Genomic DNA, 18,892 nt, shown 5'->3' with positions numbered 1-18,892 from the left:
TGAGCATTCTTTCATGTGTTTGTTGGCAGTCTGTATATCTTCTTTGGAGAAATGCCTATTTAAGTCTTCTGCCCATTTTTGGATTGGCTTGTTTGTTTTTTAGCTATTGAGCTGCATGAGCTGCTTATAAATTTTGGAGATTAATCCTTTGTCAGTTGCTTCATTTGCAAATATTTTCTCCCATTCTGAGGGTTGTCTTTTGGTCTTCTTTATGGTTTCCTTTGCTGTGAAAAAGCTTTGAAGTTTCATTAGGTCCCATTTGTTTATCTTTGTTTTTATTTCCATTTCTCTAGGAGGTGGGTCCAAAAGGATCTTGTTGTGATTTATGTCATAGAGGGTTCTGCCTAGGTTTTCCTCTAAGAGTTTGATAGTTTCTGGCCTTGTATTTAGGTCTTTAATCCATTTTGAGCTTATTTTTGTGTATGGTGTTAGGGAGTGATCTAATCTCCTACTTTTACATGTCCCTGTCCAGTTTTCCCAGCACCACTTATTGAAGAGGCTGTCCTTTCTCCACTGTACATTCCTGCCTCCTTTATCAAAGATAAGGTGACCATATGTACGTGGGTGTATCTCTGGGCTTTCTATCCTGTTCCATTGATCTATCTTTCTGTTTTCATGCCAGTACCATACTGTCTTGATTACAGTAGCTTTGTAATATAGTCTGAAGTCAGGGAGCCTGATTCCTCCAGCTCCGTTTTTCGTTCTCAAGATTGCTTTCGCTATTCGGGGTCTTTTGTTTTCCCAAACAAATTTTTAAATTTTTTTGTTCTAGTTCTGTGAAAAATGCCAGTGGTAGTTTGATAGGGATTGCATTGAATCTGTAGATTGCTTTGGGTAGTAGAGTCATTTTCACAATATTGATTCTTCCAATCCAGGAGCATGGTATATCTCTCCATCTATTTGTATCATCTTTAATTTCTTTCATCAGTGTCTTATAATTTTCTGCATACAGGTCTTTTGTCTCCTTAGGTAGGTTTATTCCTAGATATTTTATTCTTTTTGTTGCAATGGTAAATGGGAGTGTTTTCTTGATTTCATTTTCAGATTTTTCATCATTAGTGTATAGGAATGCCAGAGATTTCTTTGCATTAATTTTGTATCCTGCTACATTACCAAATTCATTGATTAGGTCTAGTAGTTTTCTGGTAGCATCTTTAGGATTCTCTATGTATAGTATCATGTCATCTGCAAACAGTGACAGTTTTACTTCTTCTTTTCCAATTTGGATTCCTTTTATTTCCTTTTCTTCTCTGATTGCTGTGGCTAAAACTTCCAAAACTAAGTTGAATAAGAGTGGTGAGAGTGGGCAGCCTTGTCTTGTTCCTGATCTTAGTGGAAATGGTTTCAGTTTTTCACCATTGAGGACAATGTTGGCTGTGGGTTTGTCATATATGGCCTTTATTATGTTGAGGAAAGTTCCCTCTATGCCTACTTTCTGCAGGGTTTTTATCATAAATGGGTGTTGAATTTTGTCGAAAGCTTTCTCTGCATCTATTGAGATGATCATATCGTTTTTCTCCTTCAACTTGTTAATATGGTGTATAACATTGATTGATTTGCGTATATTGAAGAATCCTTGCATTCCTGGGATAAACCCCACTTGATCATGGTGTATGATCCTTTTAATGTGTTGTTGGATTCTGTTTGCTAGTATTTTGTTGAGGAGTTTTGCATCTATGCTCATCAGTGATATTGGCCTGTAGTTTTCTTTCTCTGTGACATCCTTGCCTGGTTTTGGTATCAAGGTGATGGTGGCCTCGTAGAATGAGTTTGGGAGTGTTCCTTCCTCTGAAATTGTTTGGAAGAGTTTGAGAAGGATGGGTGTTAGCTCTTCTCTAAATGTTTGATAGAATTCGCCTGTGAAGCCATCTGGTCCTGGGATTTTGTTTGTTGGAAGATTTTTAATCACAGTTTCAATTTCAGTGCTTGTGATTGGTCTATTCATATTTTCTATTTCTTCCTGATTCAGTCTTGGCAGGTTGTGCATTTCTAAGAATTTGTCCATTTCTTCCAGGTTGTCCATTTTATTGGCATAGAGTTGCTTGTAGTAATCTCTCATGATCTTTTGTATTTCTGCAGTGTCAGTTGTTACTTCTTTTTCATTTCTAATTCTATTGATTTGAGTCTTCTCTCTTTTTTTCTTGATGAGTGTTGCTAATGGTTTGTCTATTTTGTTTACCTCCTCAAAGAACCAGCTTTTAGTTTTATTGATCTTTGCTATCGTTTCCTTCATTTCTTTTTCATTTATTTCTGATCTGATCTTTATGATTTCTTTCCTTCTGCTAGCTTTGGGGTTTTTTTGTTCTTCTTTCTCTAATTGCTTTAGGTGAAGGGTCAGGTTGTTTGCTTGAGATGTTTCCTGTTTCTTAAGGTGGGATTGTATTGCTATAAACTTCCCTCTTAGAACTGCTTTTGTTGCGTTCCATTGGTTTTTGGTCATCGTGTCTCCATTGTCATTTGTTTCTAGGTATTTTTTTAATTTCCTCTTTGATTTCTTCAGTGATCACTTCGTTATTGAGTAGTGTATTGTTTAGCCTCCATGTGTTTGTATTTTTTACAGATCTTTTCCTGTAATTGATGTCTAGTCTCATAGCATTGTGGTCAGAAAAGATACGTGATACAATTTCAATTTTCTTAAATTTACCAAGGCTTGATTTGTGACCCAAGATATGATCTATCCTGGAGAATGTTCCATGAGCACTTGAGAAAAATGTGTATTCTGTTGTTTTTGGATGGAATGTCCTATAAATATCAATGAAGTCCATCTTGTTTAATGTATCATTTAAAGCTTGTGTTTCCTTATTTATTTTCATTTTGGATGATCTGTCCATTGGTGAAAGTGGGGTGTTAAAGTCCCCTACTATGAGTGTGTTACTGTCGATTTCCCCTTTTATGGCTGTTAGTATTTGCCTTATGTATTAAGGTGCTTCTATGTTGGGTGCATAAATATTTACAATTGTTATATCTTCTTCTTGGATCGATCCCTTTATCGTTATGTAGTGTCCTTCTTTGTCTCTTCTAATAGTCTTTATTTTAAAGTCTATTTTGTCTGATATAAGAATTGCTACTCCAGCTTTCTTTTGATTTCCATTTGCATGGAATATCTTTTTCCATCCCCTTACTTTCAATCTGTATGTGTCTCTAGGTCTGAAGTGGGTCTCTTGTAGACAGCATATATATGGGTCTTGTTTTTGTATCCATTCAGCCAATCTGTGTCTTTTGGTGGGAGCATTTAGTCCATTTACATTTAAGGTAATTATCGATATGTATGTTCCTATTCCCATTTCCTTAATTGCTTTGCATTCGTTATTGTAGGTATATTCCTTCTGTTGTGTTTCTTGCCTAGAGAAGTTCCTTTAGCATTTGTTATAAAGCTGGTTTGGTGGTGCTGAACTCTCTCAGCTTTTGCTTGTCTGTAAAGGTTTTAATTTCTCCATCAAATCTGAATGAGATCCTTGCTGGGTAGAGTAATCTTGGTTGCAGGTTTCTCTCCTTCATCACTTTAATTATGTCCTGCCACTCCCTTCTGGCTTGTAGAGTTTCTGCTGAGAGATCAGCTGTTAACCTGATGGGGATTCCCTTGTGTGTTATTTGTTGTTTTTCCCTTGCTGCTTTTAATATGATTTCTTTGTGTTTAATTTTTGACAGTTTGATTAATATGTGTCTTGGCGTATTTCTCCTTGGATTTATTCTGTATGGGACTCTCTGTGCCTCCTGGACTTGATTAACTGTTTCCTTTCCCATATTGGGGAAGTTTTCAACTATAATCTCTTCAAATATTTTCTCAGTCCCTTTCTTTTTCTCTTCTTCTTCTGGAACCCCTATAATTCGAATGTTGGTGCGTTTAATGTTGTCCCAGAGGTCTCTGAGACTGTCCTCTGTTCTTTTCATTCTTTTTCCTTTATTTTGCTCTGCATCAGTTATTTCCACTATTTTATCTTCCACCTCCCTTATCCGTTCTTCTGCCTCAGTTATTCTGCTATTGATCCCATCTATAGTATTTTTCACTTCATTTATTGTGTTTTTAATTGATGCTTGATTCATCTTTAGTTCTTCTGCGTCCTTGTTAACTGTTTCTTGCATTTTGTCTATTCTATTTCCAAGATTTTGGATCTTGGAAATAGAATCTTCGATCATCTTTACTATCATTATTCTGAATTCTTTTTCAGGTAGACAGCCTATTACCTCTTCATTTGTTAGGTCTGGTAGGTTTTTATCTTGCTCCTTCACCTGCTGTGTGTTTTTCTGTCTTCTCATTTTGCTTATGTTACTGTGTTTGGGGTCTCCTTTTTGCAGGCTGAAGATTCATAGTTCCCGTTGTTTTTGGTGTCTGTCCCCAGTGGCTAAGGTTGTTTCAGTAGGTTGTGTAGGCTTCCTGGTGGGGGGGACTAATGCCTGTGTTCTGGTGGTTGAGGCTCGATCTTGTCTTTCTGGTGGACAGGTCCACGTCTGGTGGTGTGTTTTGGGGGTGCCTGTGGCCTTATTATGTTTTTAGGTAGCCTCTCTGCTAATGGGTGGGGTTGTGTTCCTGCCTTGCTAGTTGCTTGGCATCGGGTGACCAGCACTGTAGCTTGCTGGTCGTTGACTGAAGCTGGGTGCTGGTGTTGAGATGGAGATCTCTGGGAGATTTTTGCTGCTTGATATTATGTGGAGCTGGGAGGTCTCTTGTGGACCCGTGTCCTGAAGATGGCTCTCCCACTTCAGAGGCATAGCACTGAATCCTGGCTGCAGCACCAAGAGCCTTTCATCTACCCGGCTCAGAATAAAAGGGGGAAAAAGTAGAAAGAAAGAATTAGTAGAAGAAAGTAAGAGAGAGAGAAAGAAAGGAAGAAGGAAAGAAAGGAAGGAAGAAAGAGAGAAAGGAGGGAGGGAAGGAGGAAGGATGGAAAGAAAGAAAGAAAGAAAGGAGGGAGAGAGGGCGGAATGAAAGAAAAAGGAAGAGTGAATGGAAGAAGGGAGTGAGGGAGGGAGGAAGGAAAAAGAGAAAGAAGGAAAGGAGGGGCGGAAGGAGGGAGGGAGGAAGGGAAGGTAGGAAGAAAAGAAAAGTAGGTAAAGTAGAATAGAATAAAGCATAAAATATAATAGCATTATTAAAATTAAAAAGTAATTATTGAAAAAAAAACGGACAGATAGAACCCTGGGACATATGGTGGAAGCAAAGCTATACAGAGACAATCTTACACAGAATAATACACATACACATTCACAAAAAGAGAGCAGGGGGAAAAATCAAAAATCTTGCTCTCCAAGTCCGCCCCTCAATTTGGGATAATTCGTTGTAAAAAGAGGAAAAGGGCGAGAAGTCTGAAATCTTGCTCTCTAAATCCACCTCCTTAATTTGGGATAATTCGTTGTAAAAAGAGGAAAAGGGGGGAAAGTCTTAAATCTTGTCCTCAAAGTCCACTTCCTCAATTTGGGATGATTCGCTGTCCATTCATGCACTCCACAGACGCAGGGCACATCAAGTGGACCGTGGAGATTTAATCCGCTGCCTCCGAGGCTGCACAGAGAGATTTCCCTGTCTCTTCTCTGCTCTCACAGCTCCCGGGTCTCAGCCTTGGACCTGGCCCCGCCTTTGCATGTAGGTCGCCGGAGGGCGTCCGTTCTTCGCTCAGACAGGACGGGTTTAAAGGAGCCGCTGATTCGGGGGCTCTGGCTCACTCAGGCAGAGGGGAGGGAGGGGCGCGCAGTGTGGGGCAGGCCTGCGGCGGCAGAGGCCGGCGTGACGTTGCAGCAGCCCGTGGCGCTCCGTGCGCTTTCCCGGGAAAGCCGTCCCCGGGTCTCGGGACCCCGGCAGTGCTGGGGTGCACAGGCCCCCCGGAAGGCGGGGCGGACAGTGACCCGAGCTCACTCACAGGCCCCGCGGTGGCGGCGGCGGTGGTGGCGGCGGCGACGGCAGCGGCAGCAGTCCCAGCGTCCCACGCCCGTCTCCGAGGTCCGTGCCTTACCCGCGGCTCGCGCCTGTCTCCGGCGCTTCCCCAAGCAGCCCTCTTAATGCCCTCTCCTCACGCACCAGGAAACAAAAGGGAAAAAAGTCTCTTGCCTCTTCGGCAGCTCCAGACCCTTTCCCCGGACTCCCTCCGGGCTAGCCGTGGTGCACTAACCCCTTCAGGCTCTCTTCCTGCCGCCAGCCCCAGTCCTCTCCCTGTGCTCCGACTGAAAGCCGATATCCGAGCCTCAGCTCCCAGCCCCGCCCGCCCCGGAGGCCGAGCAGACAAGCCTCTCGGGCTGGTGTGTGCCTGAGGGCACTGATCCTCTGTGCCGGAATCTCTCTGCTTTGCCCTCCACACCCCTGTTGCTGTGCTCTCCTCCGCTACTCCGAAGCTTTCCCCCTCCGCCACCTGCAGTCTCCGCCCGCGAAGGGGCTTGTAGTGTGTGGAAACCTTTCCTCCTTCACGGCTCCCTCCCACTGGTGCAGGTCCCGTCCCTATCCTTTTGTCTCTGTTTATTCTTTTTTCTTTTGCCCTACCCAGGTATGTGGGGAGTTTCTTGCCTTTTGGGGGGTCTGAGGTCTTCTGTCAGCATTCAGTAGGTGTTCTGTAGGAGTTGTTCCATGTGTAGATGAATTTCTGATGTATCTGGCGCGGGGACCTGAGGTCGGATTCGCAATGTATGTTAATTATTAATCGATACTAATTCCAACACTGTGCCAGGCACTGAAGTTACAAATCAGGTAAACTCATTTCTTCCTGCTGCCTGGAATCTACTGGAGAATACAATGAAGAACCTGAAAATTCATGGTAATGTGGGAAAAAAACACAAGTTTGTGCTTTGGAATCAGACTCAGCTGGGGCTGATTCCCTGTTCTTTTGTTGGTTTTGAAGTTGGCCAAGAGACTTAACCTTCTCTAGCCTCGTTCATCTCATCTCTTCACTTGAGTGTGTGTGTTTGAAAATCAAAGATGATCTTATGAAGTGTTTAAAAAAGTGTCTAACACAAATTGGATCCTCAGAGACGATAAGCGAGGTAAGGTTTCAGGTATGTATGAAAACACTCCAGTGGTGGGGACTCCACAGAGGTGGTGAACCTCTTCCTTCATCTCATGTGACAGTTAGAATATGGGTAGGTGTGATGGCAGCATGTTTGTTTCTCTGCAGTATTCCAGACCCATTCTTTTCACACATGGGCTATTTAGGAAGCAAACATACTTTGTTTAGGTTGAATAGGCTTTGCCAATATTGAGAGAGAAGGACTTCTCAGAATGGAACTCAAGATTGGTAGGCTATGAAGAAGTGCAATGGGAACAGAAGAGCCTAGTAAGTTTCACTGGAAACATGCCATTGGGAAGGGACAGGATGTCTAGCTCTTTGGGCTTCCTCAACAGGAAGTACATGAATTAATCTCCCCAAAGCTTCTAGGAGCATCATTAAAGAAAGGAAAAGGAGGAGTAAAAAGAAATTTTATCTCACAAATTTATTGGTCCTAAGCCTAAGCCCCACTATCATTATTATCAATAGAAATAATAATTATAACAATATAATGTTGAATAGGTATCATTTTATCCCTTTAAAGCATTTTCAGTCTCTGGGTTGCTCTGTTTTCTGAGAGATCTCTGTTGAGGTGGAACTGAACAGAACTCTCTGCCACCCCCGCCCCCACCAAATACAAATGTTCCTCCAGGTCCTCTGCATCTTGTTTGTAGAAAAGCTGAAGTCTTCCAGGTGTCCCAAAATAACAGGTTCAAGCAGTTAATGATTAAGAAAATAAAGTCACAGATTCAGTATCTGATGCACATTTCTCAGTATTTTATGGGTACTATAATGCGCACCAGAGGGGAAAATGAACTGCATGATGACCAGACTGCAACCATGACATAAGCTGTGCCATCTTGAGCTGCACTGAATATATGGCTAACACAGTTCCAAGAACTGGCCTTAAGAGAATGGGATTAACACTATTGATCATAATAATCTACATATCTGTGGGCATCAAAATAATTGTAGCTTGTTCTGCCCTTATTTGTAAATGAGCAATTAAAGCTGTCAGCAGAGAGATGCTTCAAACCCATGTTGGTATTGCTCACTCTAAGACCTCAATGCCCTTTCTCAACATGAAGTTACAGAAGGTGGACCTTTGTCCCTAATCTCATAGAAATGAAATGATGTCTGACAGGGGGCTGGGGGGCGGGGGCGGTTGTAAGCAATTATTTGCAGGAAGCCGTCCTTGGCAGAAAATCTCTTTTCTTGTTAATTTAGGAAGCTACATTGTAACTCACTTTTAAATCAGGCGCCCACATGCTCTACTTATTTCCGGCCCTAGCATAATTTTCAAATCTTTTTTTTTTTTTTACATCTTAATTGGAGTATAATTGCTTTACAATGGTGTGGTAGTTTCTGCTTCATAACAAAGTGAATCAGTCATACATATACATATGTTCCCATATCTCTTCCCTCTTACGTCTCCCTCCCTCCCACCCTCCATATCTCACACCTCTAGGTGGTCACAAAGCACTGAGCTGATCTCCCTGTGCTATGCAGCTGCTTCCCACTAGCTATCTACTTTACGTTTGGTAGTGTATATATGTCCATGCCACTCTCTCACTTTGTCCCAGCTTACCCTTCCCCCTCCTCATATCCTCAAGTCCATTCTCTAGTAGGTCTGTGTCTTTATTCCTGTCTTACACCTAGGTTCTTCAGGACATTTTTTTTTCTTAAATTCCATATATACGTGTTAGCATACGGTATTTGTCTTGCTCTTTCTGACTTACTTCACTCTGTATGACAGACTCTACGTCCATCCACCTCATTACAAATAGCTCAATTTCGATTCTTTTTATGGCTGAGTAATATTCCATTGTATATATGTGTCACATATTCTTTATCCATTCATCCGATGATGGACACTTAGGTTGTTTCCATCTCCTGGTTATAGTAAAGAGAGCTGAAATGAATATTTTGGTACATGTCTCTTTTTGAATTATGGTTTTCTCAGGGTATATGCCTAGTAGTGGGATTGCTGGGTCATATGGTAGTTCTATTTGTAGTTTTCTAAGGAACCTCCATACTGTTCTCCATAGTGGCTGTACCAATTCACATTCCCACCAGCAGTGCAAGAGTGTTCCCTTTTCTCCACACCCTCTCCAGCATTTATTGTTTCTAGATTTCTTGATGATGGCCATTCTGACTGGTGTGAGATGATATCTCATTGTACTTTTGATTTGCATTTCTCTAATGATTAATGATGTTGAGCATTTTTTCATGTGTTTGTTGGCAATCTGTATATCTTATTTGGAGAAATGTCTATTTAGGTCTTCTGTCCATTTTTGGATTGGGTTGTTTATTTTCTTGATATTGAGCTGCATGAGCTGCTTGTAATTTTGGAGATTAATCCTTTGTCAGTTTCACTTGCAAATATTTTCTCCCATTCTGAGGGTTGTCTTTTGGTCTTGTTTATAGTTTCCTTTGTTGTGCAAAAGCTTTGAATTTTCATTAGGTCCCATTTGTTTATTTTTGTTTTTATTCCATTTCTCTAGGAGGTGGGTCCAAAAGTATCTTGCTGTGATTTATCTCATAGAGTGTTCTGCCTATGTTTTCCTCTAAGAGTTTGATAGTTTCTGGCCTTACATTTAGGTCTTTAATCCATTTTGAGCTTATTTTTGTGTATGGTGTTAGGGAGTGATCTAATCTCCTACTTTTACATGTCCCTGTCCAGTTTTCCCAGCACCACTTATTGAAGAGGCTGTCCTTTCTCCACTGTACATTCCTGCTTCCTTTATCAAAGATAAGGTGATCATATGTGTGTGGGTTTATCTCTGGGCTTTCTATCCTGTTCCATTGATCTATCTTTCTGTTTTTGTGCCAGTACCATACTGTCTTGATTACTGTAGCTTTGTAATATAGTCTGAAGTCAGGGAGCCTGATTCCTCCAGCTCCGTTTTTCGTTCTCAAGATTGCTTTTGCTATTTGGGGTCTTTTGTTTTTCCAAACAGTTTGACATTTTTTGTTCTAGTTCTGTGAAAAATGCCAGTGGTAGTTTGATAGGGATTGCATTGAATCTGTAGATTGCTTTGGGTAGTAGAGTCATTTTCACAATGTTGATTCTTTCAATCCAAGAACATGGTATATCTCTTGATCTATTTGTATCATCTTTAATTTCTTTCATCAGTGTCTTATAATTTTCTGCATACAGGTCTTTTGTCTCCTTAGGTAGGTTTATTCCTAGATATTTTATTCTTTTTGTTGCAATGGTAAATGAGAGTGTTTTCTTAATTTCACTTTCAGATTTTTCATCATTAGTGTATAGGAATGCCAGAGATTTCTTTGCATTAATTTTGTATCCTGCTACTTTACCAAATTCATTGATTAGCTCTAGTAGTTTTCTGGCATCATCTTTAGCATTCTCTGTGTATAGTATCATGTCATCCGCAAACAGTGAAAGCTTTACTTCTTCTTTTATGATTTGGATTCCTTTTATTTCCTTTTCTTCTCTGATTGTTGTGGCTAAAACTTCCAAAACTATTTTGAATAAGAGTGGTGAGAGTGGGCAGCCTTGTCTTGTTCCTGATCTTAGTGGAAATGGTTTCAGTTTTTCACCATTGAGGACAATGTTGGCTGTGGGTTTGTCATATATGGCCTTTATTATGTTGAGGATAGTTCCCTCTATGCCTACACTCTGCAAGGTGTTTATCATAAATGGGTGTTGAATTTTGTTGAAGGCTTTCTCTGCATCTATTGAGATGATCATATGATTTTTATCCTTCAGTTTGTTAATATGGTGTATCACGTTGATTGATTTGCATATATTGAAGAATCGTTGCATTCCTGGAATGAACCCCAGTTGGTGATGGTGTATGATCCTTTTAATGTGATGTTGGATTCTGTTTGCTAGTATTTTGTTGAGGATTTTTGCATGTTCATCAGTGATATTGGCCTGTAGTTTTCTTTCTTTGTGACATCCTTATCTGGTTTTGGTATCAGGGTGATGGTGACCTCATAGAATGAGTTTGGGAGTGTTCCTCCCTCTGCTCTATTTTGGAAGAGTTTGAGAAGGATAGGTGTTAGTTCTCTAAATGTTTGAAAGAATTCGCCTGTGAAGTCATCTGGTCCTGGGCTTCTGTTTTTTTGTACATTTTTTTTTTTTTTTTTTTTCCCGTACGCAGGCCTCTCACTGTTGTGGCCTCTCCCGTTGCGGAGCACAGGCTCCGGATGCGCAGGCTCAGCGGCCATGGCTCACGGGCCCAGCCGCTCCGCAGCATATGGGATCCTCCCAGACCGGGGCACGAACCCGTATCCCCTGCATCGGCAGGCGGACTCTCAACCACTGCGCCACCAGGGAGGCCCTTTTTGTACATTTTTAAGCACAGTTTCAATTTCAATGCTTGTGATTGGTCTGTTCTTATTTTCTATTTCTTCATGATGCAGTCTTGGCAGGTTGTGCGTTTATAAGAATTTTTCCTTTTCTTCCAGGTTGTCCATTTTATTGTCATAGAGCTGCTTGTAGTAATCTCTCATGATCTTTTGTATTTCTGCAGTGTCAGTTGTTACTTCTCCTTTTTCATTTCTAATTCTATTGATTTGAGTCTTCTCCCTTTTTTTCTTGATTCTGGCTAATGGTTTATCAATTTTGTTTATCTTCTCAAGGAACCAGCTTTTAGTTTTTTTGATCATTGCTACCGTTTCCTTCATTTCTTTTTCATTTATTTCTGATGTGATCTTTATGATTTCTTTCCTTCTGCTAACTTTGGGGTTTTTTTGTTCTTCTTTCTCTAATTCCTTTAGGTGCAAGGTTAGGTTGTTTATTTGAGATGTTTCCTGTTTCTTAAGGTAGGATTGTATTGCTATAACTTCTCTCTTAGAACTGCTTTGGCTGCATCCCATAGGTTTGGGGTTGTCGTGTCTCCATTGTCATTTGTTTCTAGGTATTTTTAAATTTCCTCTTTGATTTCTTCAGTGATCACTTCGTTATTAAGTAGTGTATTGTTTAGCCTCCATGTGTTTGTATTTTTTACAGATCTTTTCCTGTAATTGATATCTAGTCTCCTAGCATTGTGGTCAGAAAAGATACCTGATACAATTTCAATTTTCTTAAATTTACCAAGGCTTGATTTGTGACCCAAGATATGATCTATCCTGGAGAATGTTCCATGAGCACTTGAGAAAAATGTGTATTCTGTTTTATTTTGGTTGGAATGTCCTATAAATATCAATGAAGTCCATCTTGTTTAATGTATCATTTAAAGCTTGTGTTTCCTTATTTATTTTCATTTTGGATGATCTGTCCATTGGTGAAAGTGGGGTGTTAAAGTCCCCTACTATGAATGTGTTACTGTCAATTTCTCCTTTTATGGTTGTTGGTATTTGCTTTATATATTGAGGTGCTCTTATATTGGGTGCATAAATATTTACAGTTGTTATATCTTCTTGGATCAATCCGTTGATCATTATGTAGTGTCCTTCTTTGTCTCTTCGAATAGTCTTTATTTTAAAAATGTACTTTGTCTGATATGAGAATTGTTAATCCAGCTTTATTTTGGTTTCCATTTGCGTGGAATATCTTTTTCCATCCCCTCACTTTCAGTCTGTATGTGTCTCTAGGTGTGAAGTGGGTCTCTTGTAGACAGCATATATGTGGGTCTTGTTTTTGTATCCATTCAGGCAGTCTGTGTCTTTTGGTTGGACCATTTAATCCATTTACATTTAAGGTAATTATCAGATGCATGTTCCTATTCCCATTTTCTTAATTGTTTTTGGTTTGTTATTGCAGGTCTTTTCCTTGTGTTGTGTTTCTTGCCTAGAGAAGATCCTTTAGCATTTGTTATAAAGCTGGTTTTGTGGTGCTGAACTCTCTCAGCTTTTGCTTGTTTGTGAAGGTTTTAATTTCTCCATCAAATCTGAATGTGATCCTTGCCGGGTAGAGTAATCTTGGTTGTAGGTTTTTCTCCTTCATCACTTGAAATATGTCCTGCCACTCCCTGCTGGCTTGCAGAGTTTCTGCTGAAAGATCAGCTGTTAACCTTATGGGGATTCGCTTGTGTGTTATTTGTTGTTTTTCCCTTGCTGTTTTTAATATGTTTCCTTTTTCTTTAATTTTTGCCAGTTAATATGTGTCTTGGCATGTTTCTCTTTGGATTTATCCTTTATGGGACTCTCTGAGCTTCCTGGATGTGATTAACTATTTCCTTTCCCATATTAGGGAAGTTTTCAACTATAATCTTTTCAAATATTTTCTTTGTCCCTTTCTTTTTGTCTTCTTCTGGAACCCCTATAATTCAAATGTTGGTGTGTTTACTGTTGTCCCAGTGGTCTCTGAGACTCTCCTCAGTTCTTTCCATTCTTTTTTCTTTATTCTGCTCTGCAGTAGTTATTTCCACTATTTTATCTTCCAGGTCACTTATCCGTTTTTCTGACTCATTCATTCTGCTATTGATCCCTTCTAGAGTATTTTTCATTTCATTTATTGTGTTGTTTATCATTGCTCGATTCATCTATATTTCTCCTAGGTCCTTGTTAAATGTTTCTGCATTTTCTCTGTTCTATTTCCAAGATTTTGGATCATCTTTACTATCATTATTTTGAATTCTTTTTCAGGTAGACTGCCTATTTCCTCTTCATTTGTTAGGTCTGGTGCGTTTTTATCTTGCTCCTTCATGTGCTGTTTTTTTTTTTTTTTTTTTTTTGCCTTCTCATTTTGCTCATGTTACTGTGTTTGTGGTCTCCTTTTTGCAGGCTGCAGGTTCATAGTTCCCATTGTTTTTGGTGTCTGTCCCGAGTGGCTAAAGTTGGTCAGTGGGTTGTGTAGGCTTCCTGGTGGAGGGGACTAGTGCCTGTGTTCTGGTGGATGAGGCTGGATCTTGTCTTTTTGGTTGGCAGGTCCACATCTGGTGGTGTGTTTTGGGGTGTCTGTGGACTTATTATGATTTTAGGCAGCCTCTCTGCTAATGAGTGGGGTTGTGTTCCTGTCTTGCTAGTTGTTTGGCTTAGGGTGTCCAGCACTGTAGCCTGCTGGTTGTTGAATGAAGCTGGGTGTTGGTGTTGAGGTGGAGATCTCTGGGAGATTTTCGCCATTTGATATTACATGGAGCTGGGAGGTCTCTTGTGGGCCAGTGTTCTGAAGTTGGCTCTCCCACCTCAGACGCACAGCACTGACCCCTGTGTGCCACACAATGAGACTTTCATCCACATGGCTCAGAATAAAAGGGAGAAAAAGTAGAGAGGATTAAAGAAAGAGGATAAAATGAAATAAAATAAAGTAAGGTAAAATAAATAAAGTTATTAAAATAATAAAATAATTATTAAGAAAACAATTTTTTAAAGTAAAATAAAAACAAAAGACAAACAAACAAAGAAAAAATGGATGGATAGAACCCTAGGACAAACTGTGGAAGCAAAGCTATACAGACAAAATCTCACACAGAAGCATACACATACACACTCACAAAAAGAGGAAAAGGGGAAAAAATAATAAATCTTGCTCTCAAAGTCCACATCCTCAATTTGGGATGATTCGTTGTCTATTCAGGTATTCCACAGATGCAGAGTACATCAAGTTGATTGTGGAGATTTAATCCGCTGCTCCTGAGGCTGCTGGGAGAGATTTCCCTTTCTCTTCTTTGTTCGCACAGCTCCCGCGGTTCAGCTTTGCATTTGGCCCCGCCTCTGCATGTAGGTCTGTTCTTCGCTCAGAAAGGATGGGGTTAAAGGAGCCACTGATTCGGGGGCTCTGGCTCACTCAGGCTGGGGGGAAGAAGGGGTACAGACTGTGGGGTGTGCCTGCGCGGCAGAGGCCAGCATGACATTGCACCAGCCTGCAGTGTGCCATGCGTTCTCCCAGGGAAGTTGTCCCTGGATCCCGGAACCCTGGCACTGGCGGGCTGCACAGGCTCCCCGGAAGCGGAGTGTGGAGGGTGACCTGTGCTCGCACACAGGCTTCTTGGTGGCGGCAGCAGCAGCCTTAGCGTCTCATGCCCGCCTCTGGGGTCCGCACTGTTAGCCGCAGCTCGCACCCGTCTCTGGAGCTCCTTTAAGCAGCGCTCTTAATCCCCTCTCCTCGCGCACCAGGAAACAAAGAGGGAAGAAAAAGTTTCTTGCATCTTCGACAGGTCCAGACTTTTTCCCGGACTCCCTCCCGGTTAGCCATGGTGCACTAACCCCTTCAGTCTGTGTTCACGCTGCCCGTCCTCTCCCTGTGCTCTGACCGAAGCCCGAGCCTCAGCTCCCAGCCCCACCCGCCCTTGCGTGTGAGCAGACAAGCCTCTCGGGCTGGTGCGTGCTGGTCAGCACCAATCCTCTGTGCGGGAATCTTTCCGCTTTGCCCTCTACAACCCTGTTGCTGCGCTCTCCTCCGCAGCTCTGAAGCTCCCCCCCTCCACCACCCACAGTCTCTGCCCGTGAAGGGGCTTCTAGTGTGTGGAAACCTTTCCTCCTTCATGGCTCCCTCCCACTGGTGCAGGTCCCGTCCCTATTCCTTTGTCTTTGTTTATTCTTTTTTCTTTTGCCCTACCCAGGTACGTGGGGGAGTTTCTTGCCTTTTGGGAGGTCTGAGGTCTTCTTCCTGCGTTCAGTAGGTGTTCTGTAGGAGTTGTTCCACGTGTAGATGTATTTCTGATGTATCTGTGGGGAGGAAGGTGATCTCTGCGTCTTACTCTTCTGCCATCTTCCCCCTCCCTCTTTTCAAATCTTTTTATCAAACAATATCTTGCCTAACCTGTTGGTTCTTTCCATAGATTAAAGAAGTAGAAATGAAGAATACATAATTAACAGATGACCAGATCTCTTAGCTTCCCCTTCAGTAATCTGGCAAACAAACTGTGTGATAAAAGTGGCGAACAAGATAGCAGCTAGGGGGTGTCCTCCTTTCCCTTGGGTCACGTGTGGCCGGAATTGTTTCCCGAAGTGGAGTATTCGAGATGGGGACCGCCCTGGACATTAAGGTTAAAAGAGCGAACAAGGTTTATCACACCAGGGAAATGCTCTCCGGGGTGGTGGTCGTATCTGGGAAGGATTCGGTCCAGCACCAGGGAGTCTCCTTGACAGTGGAAGGAACCGTGAACCTCCAACTCAGTGCCAAGAGTGTGGGTGTGTTCGAGGCATTCTATAATTCTGTTAAGCCCATCCAGATTATCAACAGTACCATCGAAATGGTGAAACCAGGAATATTTCCCAGTGGCAAAACAGAAATTCCTTTTGAATTTCCTCTGCATGTGAAGGGTAAGAGTTCTGTATGAGACTTACCACAGTGTGTTTGTCAACATTCAGGTTAAGATATGAGGAGTTCATTTTGAGAGGCCCTGGAGGCCTGAGCTCCAGGACTCTGAGCACTGTCACTAGCATCGCTTCTCTTCCCCACGTGGAGCACAGCTCTGCCCTTGCCCCAGCACCCAGCGCGGTGCTGCCCATGCAGAGAACCCAGCGAGTGAGAGCAAGTTGGGGGCTGACCCACATCTCCCAGCTTGGCCTGTGAAGTCTAGATGCCATCCAGGTGTTTGCAGTCCTGCTACCTGTGTTTTCTCATCCTTACTATAAAACAGCTGCCGTTTTACCCAGAGCTGCTGTGTGCCAGGCCTTGGCTTATCACACGTTACCTCATTGGGTCCTCACTAAGTATACCCTGCGCTGTGACATGAGGCAGTCCCTGCTGGCCAAGGACTTGACCAAGACCCATGAATTCATCGTTCACTCTGCTCCTCAGAAGGGGAAACTGACTCTGAGTCCCGTGGATTTCACTGTCACACCTGAAAACTTACAGAATGTCAAAGTGAGAACCTTGCTCCCCAAATTTCTCATCAGAGGACATCTCAACTCGACCAACTGTGTTATCACACACCCACTAACGGGAGAGCTGGTGCTGGAGAGCTCGGAGGCCACCATCAAAAGCATCGAGCTGCAGCTGGTGTGCGTGGAGACCTGCGGCTGTGCAGAAGGGTACACCTGCGATGCCACAGAGATTCAGAACATTGAGATCGCCAAAGGGGACGTGTGTTGGGGCCTCTCTGTCCCCATATACAAGGTCTTCCCCCAGCTCTTCACCTGCCCGACACTGGAGACCACCAACTTCAAAGTGGAGTTCGAGGTTAACATCGTTGTGCTGCTTCACCCTGAGCACCTCATCACAGAGAACTTCCCGCTGAAGCTCTGCAGGATGTAGGCAGGAACAGGTGGAAATGCAGCCGTGCCGACCTATGGGAGCTGAAGCCGGCAGCACCGAATTTGCTTTCTTGATGGTTCTGTATCAGAAATGAGTCTGACCCTTCTTCATCATGCCCTCGGGGCCCCTCTAATCAGAGCTTCCCTTTGAAATTCATCAGGATTTCTTCATGGCGTTGGCAAGATTGTTTCCCAGAGAGTAAATTTCCTGTGACTCCTGACTAACCTGCTCCTTTTTAGGTTCAGAGCACAGTTGTAACAGAGTCTGAACTTTGCTGGAAAGTGAGGTCAGGGACAAAGGAAACCTCCTGTCTGGCCGACGGTTGTGGCCAGGGCTCCCGACAGATCCCCGACCCCGCAGGGTGGCGACAGGTGTGCTGGTTGCCAATGACGTTGGCAGACGCCCTCCAAAGAGGGTGCTGTGGTGCCCACTGCAGATGCGTAGCGTGTTTCCCACTCTGTTCTCTTTTATAACATTTGTCGTGATAACTTCAGAACTTTTGGGGACCTGGGGAAAGTGTGCTTTGCCCTCCCAGGACTGAGGGGATCTGGTGACCACAGCTGATGCTGGAGTATTTCTGAGTCTCAGGACCTGGTGTGAAGTTGCCTGCTGCCGTCTTCCCAGAGTCCGTTTAAGTGCGAGGTTTTGTCGGGGATAAAAACACGTGTCCACACCCGTCACTGTTGGCTGGGTTCTGAGTGGCAGGGGACCCAGGCCCAGGCCAGCAGTGAAGACCACTCTGTGTTGGGCGGGACCTGGACCTGATGAACTTGGCCCACCTCCATCCCACGTGAGGGACCTGCGTTGGCGGTGTTGGGGGAGGTAGTTTGGCTTGAAGCCATTTTCTCCCTCGCCTCCTGTTGGGATTTGCAGTGTACGGTGGGTCTGTTACAACACATTTCTTCCTTCACATCCTGCTGTTGTTTCTCTGGGTCCACAATTAACCTCAGAAGTAAGCCGCACACTGTGCATGCTGCCTGGCCTTCCTCTCCTGAGGGAATAATTATCACCTGAAGAGCTGCCAGCAGCCTGGCCGCCTTTATCATTTTATTCAAACTCGAGGGGCCCGGGCGAGGGCCATTTCCTTGCCCTTCTTGGACGGGCACCTCCACCATCAGTTATTAAGGAAAACTCAGACGTTTGGGTATCTTGGGCAGCAGCAGTCTCACTACTGACCTGGCTGGAGCTGGGGGTGTCTCCTATTACAGCAGGAGGAAGGGGAGGTGAAGGAAGGAGGCTGTGAACCTAAAACAGTACATTTTTTTGGGGAAATGCCCAGTTAGGCAGGGGCACCTTCTGGCTATTGGAGCTCCAGCAGAAATGGGGCCTTGCTCTGGTTCTCAGCCACATCGTGAGTTCCACAGGAATGGTGGAGAGGTCAGTCAGAAATAAAACATTTAAAAAAGAAAAAAAAAGATAGCATCTAAAGAAATGTCACAAGAAGATGACAAGCCTGCATGCAGTGGGAGACAGGGATGAGTCTGATCCCCTAACTCAATGATTAACTGAGATTACTTTCCTTTTCCCTTTAAAAACTTTCATGGTCGAGCAGAATCTTCGGAGTTGATTTTTGGAGACACCGAGTCCACCATCTCTCCAGATTGCTGGCATTCTGATTAAAAGAAACTTTCCTTTCTACCAACACTTGCCTCTTTCTTGGGTATTGATTTTCAAGTGGTGAGCAGCTCGACCTGAGTTCGGTAACAGAGGAGAAAGGCAACCCAGGAATCATTAATTCCATTTTACAGATGTAGACACAGGCTGCTGAGTCTCTATTAAAAAATTTTTACCCCCTGGTGCCATGTGATCT

General features: G+C 43.0%; 1 pseudogene across 1 annotated transcript; it reads left to right on the top strand.

Annotated features, from left to right (window-relative positions):
- The first annotated feature begins 15,805 nt into the window (after positions 1 to 15,805).
- Positions 15,806 to 17,087, top strand: LOC309814631 (vacuolar protein sorting-associated protein 26C-like; annotated as a pseudogene). Its single transcript, XR_014296203.1, has 2 exons — positions 15,806 to 16,193; positions 16,540 to 17,087. The product of XR_014296203.1 is annotated as a vacuolar protein sorting-associated protein 26C-like (transcript).
- Positions 17,088 to 18,892: the final 1,805 nt, after the last annotated feature.

This window comes from Mesoplodon mirus, assembly GCF_964341445.2.
Source record: "Mesoplodon mirus genome assembly, chromosome: 13".
In the NCBI taxonomy this organism is placed as follows: domain Eukaryota; kingdom Metazoa; phylum Chordata; class Mammalia; order Artiodactyla; family Ziphiidae; genus Mesoplodon; species Mesoplodon mirus.
The sequence above is the reverse complement of the archived record's forward strand: the minus strand, read 5'-3'. Positions and strand labels throughout refer to the sequence as shown.